The sequence below is a fragment of the Aythya ferina genome (genome assembly GCF_964211825.1).
Source record: "Aythya ferina genome assembly, chromosome: 2".
NCBI lineage: Eukaryota > Metazoa > Chordata > Aves > Anseriformes > Anatidae > Aythya > Aythya ferina.
In genome coordinates this window covers 7,623,322-7,628,159 of record NC_140297.1, presented here as the reverse complement: position 1 = coordinate 7,628,159, position 4,838 = coordinate 7,623,322, and the positions used below count along the sequence as shown (strand labels likewise).

Genomic DNA, 4,838 nt, shown 5'->3' with positions numbered 1-4,838 from the left:
TCCTCCTCTTCTGTCTGCTCTTTCTTAGAAGCTCTGGTTCTTCATTTGGAAGAGGTTAAACCAATCCCAAATTATACAAAGTGAATCCAAAAGGTTTGGTCTTTGTCTTCAGTGGCAACAGATGCAGACCCAGGAACAGGAATTACAGTCACTGATGCACTACAGCTGCCTTTAGGGTAATATGACAGACTCCTATAACGAGCTCCGTGCTATTGAACCACAAAATTATAATGTCTCAGCTTATGCCCCTATCACTTGATTAAACACAATACAGCAAGGCAATGCAGTATGGCTTCCAGAAGGAGGAGATGTTGATAGCTCAGTGAAGATAAGCAGATAACTTAAGAAGATAACTTTGAAGGTAGAATCACGAAACACAAAGAAGCAGTCAGATGATTTCAAAGTTGTCAGAAGAAGATCTTTGAACCTAAGCTGTACTGTCATAAATAGCAGCAATGTGAAACGAACCTCCCCAGCTCTGACACTGCGCATCAGCCCAGGGTCTTTGAAAACCTGGAGCATGCAGACCCATACAAATTACAGCAAGCAGTTAAGATACAGCCTCACGAAGCACAACTGAATAATGCAGAAAGGATACGTGAAAAGAAGAAACATGCAGTTCATCTGATCGTGACTGTTACACCCAATTTAGTGCTACTCCACGCTGGTAATTGGTAAACGGATGTCTGAATCAACTCAGGTTCAGGACAACATGAAAACATCACCAGAAATATCAGTAAGAAATGCAGGGTCTTTTTCTACTTCAGGAGTAAACAGGTTTTTCCAGCTTTTCAGAGGTTTTAGTCCTAACCTCCTTTCTGATGCTCTCAGACTTGGGAAAAGATCCAATGTTTCTGAAGAAAGGTTAGCAAATGTCTTCTTGTCAGAGACCAGATGCACTACCAGAAATTTGAGCCCAAGCTTCTGGCACAGATTAGAGTTTCTGGGAAAAGAGCTCTTTTCACCTAAGTTCAGCTCTGTATCTTGATCTAACTTCACAAAAAAAAAAATAAAAAATAAAAATAAAGCAGGCAGCACCACGGAGTCGTTCATCTGCCCTGTTTTAGACCTGTATGAGTTGCCCTCACAGGCACATGCCTCTCTCCTTGGATTATAAAGGGGCCCAAAAGTGATGAGCTCAGATTTAGATAACTAACTCTGAGAACCCTAAAGGTAAAGTGGATGAATTATGTCCTCAAAAATAGCACCTAGTCTCAGGGTTATGATTCCATTTTCTTAGCACACAACAGTGATTTAGTTGACTATCCACTAGCACTAAAATAGCAAGAATACCAAACATGAGCACACTTTTCTTCACGTTCCTCCCTAAATTTACTCTGCTGCCCTTCACAAGGGCTACCCACTGACAGCTGAAAAAGTGATGGTATATATAACGAGACCAAAAGAAAAGAGAAATCTAGAGCAAGAGATGCTAGATGCTAACATAGACCAAGCATGCCAGGTTGCCATATGTTTGCCTTCCTAGTTAGCTCGCACTCTTCCCATGATTAAATGAGAGATCATCTGGATTGAAGGAAATTAGTATCTGTTCATTAGTCCTGTGAAGGTCTGGTAGCATACCAAGCACACAATCAGTAGAATTGGTCAAAATATCAGGTTTATTGCAGTTTTTCCCACAAAAGCTAAAAACAGCACTTTGACTAAGTTCTTTTAAGATTTCTCATTGAAATAAAAACTTCTTCGCAGGAGAATTTGAAAAAATAAAACATTCTTGTTAACATAGCACGAGCTAACCCCAAAGACATGGTAGTTTGGGTTCTGTTTGTTGGTTCTTGTCTCTGGTAAGCTCTCAGGGAGGACAGGGTTTGTTATGATATCAAAAAGGCTGGTGAGAAATCTTGGAAGCACTTGTCTGGATCCCAAAAGAAAGGTAAATCCCTATTAAATCCAATCTGTAGTGAAGTACAGCATAACAGTACTTCATTTATAATACTTGCACTAATATAATTTAGAAAAGAACAATTCCAGTTTGGGGAATTAAATGTTTTATTTTCAGTGGGGGAAGAGGAAAAAATAGATAAATATAACTCTTTTAATGAAAGGGCTTTATCTAAAAAAGGTTAGGAGGTTTCTGGACTAACTTATTCTGGCTGAGAAATGCTAAGCAGCCAACGAAGAACTCTCCTCAAGTTCTGGTACCACAAGGTACAGTTGCAGTTAGCTTTGTGGTCATTGTTGTCGATGTTTGTTTGAACTAATTGATCCCAGTTCAGCTCTCAGTTGTGCTGATCCCAAAATCCTCCTCATAGCTGATGCTGCTTGGGTATGGTGTTGGGAATCTCAGCAGAGCCCATAGTGGGGTAAATGAGGGAAATAGATTACTTTAAATGAAACAAGTTTAAAACAAATTAAGGAAGGGTGGGGTTTATTTCTTATGAGGAACAGCTGAGGGAACTAGGGCTGTTTAGGCTGGAGAAGAGGAGGCTTGGGGGAGACCTTACCACTCTCTACAGCTTCCTGAAGGGAGGTTGTGATGAGGAGGGGGTTGGCCTCTTCTCACAGGTAACTGGTGATAGGACCAGAGGGAATGGCCTCAAATTGCACCAGGGGAGGTTCAGGTTGGAAATGAGGAGACATTTCTTCTCAGAAAGAGCAGTCAGGCATTGGGACGGGTTGCCCAGGGAGGTGGTGGTGTCACTGTCCCTGGGGATGTTCAAAGAGAGGTTGGATGTGGTGCTTAGGGATGTGGTTTAGTGGTGACATTGGTGGTAGAGGGGTGGTTGGACCAGATGATCCTGGAGGTCTTTTCCAACCCTAATGATTCTATGACACCCAAACTGTATGTGAGCTCTTGCCTGTTACATTCATCCCCAGTTCATTAGTGCTGTGCCTTACTATGCTTCTGCCTGATCATAAAATACAGTAAATGTGTTTTTTTCAATGCTGTTTTTTCCTACTCCAACCAGGCCTTTATCTTTTTTAAGATGCAGTCCTGGAAAAGGCAGCCCATGAGCTCCAGCCCACTGGACTCATCCAGAAGCAACCTGAAGGATCCCAGGGGGCTGAAGCCACCTGAACGATCCCCCTGGTGCTGGCTGCAGCAGATAGAAAGTCACTGCAAAGAGGCAGGCCTACTTCCACTTGATTTATTATTCAAATGTAAAAGTTTAATGCACCTATTTGAACAATTGAAGTATGCTCTCGAGCGTAGTTGTCTTTTTGCTTCTGAAGAGACAATGGCTCATGAATCACTAAGTGCTATGGCCGGCACCCCAGCACGGACTTATTCATGAGTTGCTTGTTTCTTTGTATACACCCAGGAGGAAGAAAGAGCTTTAATAATAGACACCATTAAAGAGGATTTTAAGAAAATTAGCAACCTCACACAAAACTCATTGGGCTTCTGGGACAGATTGCTCACAGCTGGAAGCCCAATATGTTTAAGGGTGGCTGATCCTACTCTACTACAATTTTTATAAGATTTTGGCAGTCCTGCCATAAAAGTGTCTGTAGTACAAAGCATGACTGGAAGAAGCAGGACCTTCCTTTGGGAAAGAACTGAGTTGGCTTTACTGCAATTTGCTCAGTATTTTGGGGGGATATTCATATCAACACGGTGCAACTGATGATAATACTCCAATTACATTGAGTCTCCAAGCAGGAAAGAGGAATTAATTTCAGGGTTACCTTTGGTTATTAAGGCTTTGGAGTGCTCATGACCAAGTGTCTGTAACTCACTGGGCAGAAGATTTAAATTATCAACCTGTGTAAGATTTGCTTTCTTCTTTGGTTTTGAAGGAAATGATGCCATCACTAAACTTTTCTTTCATGGGTATTAACAATTTATTTTGCAGTGTTATTCTGCTGCTGTGCAAACCAGGATGGCAACTGCATCCAGCAGCTTTACAGTTTCAATTTTGATGCATTTGGGAATGTGTTGGTTCAGAAGACTGCATCTTGCCAAATACTGGGAATTGTATTCCTTCTTCAGAAAAAAATACTAAGTAAAGTGAATATTTCTAACTGAGTTGCCCAAAAAACTCTTCCCACATCCACCAAAACGTGCTGTTTTGTCACAGCCAATATTTGTGTTAATTCAATCATTTCATTGAAATGTCCACACAAGCTTCTTAGGTCCAAGACAGAAGAAAACCAAGGTGAAAAAAACAGGGAAACAAGGTGAAAAAAACAGGGAATACATCACACAGACATGACAGGAGAAAAAAAAAAAATACCACAAATTCAAAGCAACTTCTGCTTGAGGAGAAAGACTTGCAAGCCTTGATGTTCATGCAATGTGCATAGCAGGCTAGTTGCAGCTGCCAGGCCTGATTTGTGGCAATACTCCAGAACAAATTGTTCGATTTATAATTCCGTAAAGCTATCCAGAGAAATGTAGAAGTCAAGCTGGGTTCTTTTTTCCCTTCTTGCATGTTCCCATCAGGAGGAAAGATTCTTAGAGACAAATTAGATGTTAGATACATCTCTGTAATCTTGGAGCCTTACAGAGGTTACAGGATGGTAACTCGTACAAAATAGTGAAGTGAAAAGAAAAGCATTAACAGTGAAAAGCTGCAAAACCTGCAGAACCCACGACCCCACAGCATGGAAAATTGAGGGTAAAAACTGATACGTCCTTCTATGAATGTACAACTTGCACGTTTAAATATTATTCTGACATCAAGAACTGTAACACTGGCTTAAAAAAATGAGTTTTTTCAAAAAAATAATGAAAACTTTATTTGTCATCATTACCTGACAGCACACAGTTTACATTTCTTCTATAGTAGAAGAAACCATAGTAGAAGCATTCTGCTTAAACACAAAACAGATTCATATAAAAAACAGCATGACAAAGACTTAGAGCCTTAAGAAAA

At 40.6% G+C, this 4,838-nt stretch overlaps 1 long non-coding RNA gene across 1 annotated transcript; it reads left to right on the top strand.

Annotated features, from left to right (window-relative positions):
- The first annotated feature begins 2,409 nt into the window (after positions 1-2,409).
- Positions 2,410-4,574, top strand: LOC311432422. The gene is made up of 2 exons (XR_014690053.1): positions 2,410-2,523; positions 2,946-4,574. It is a non-coding gene; the product is annotated as an uncharacterized lncRNA (long non-coding RNA).
- Positions 4,575-4,838: the final 264 nt, after the last annotated feature.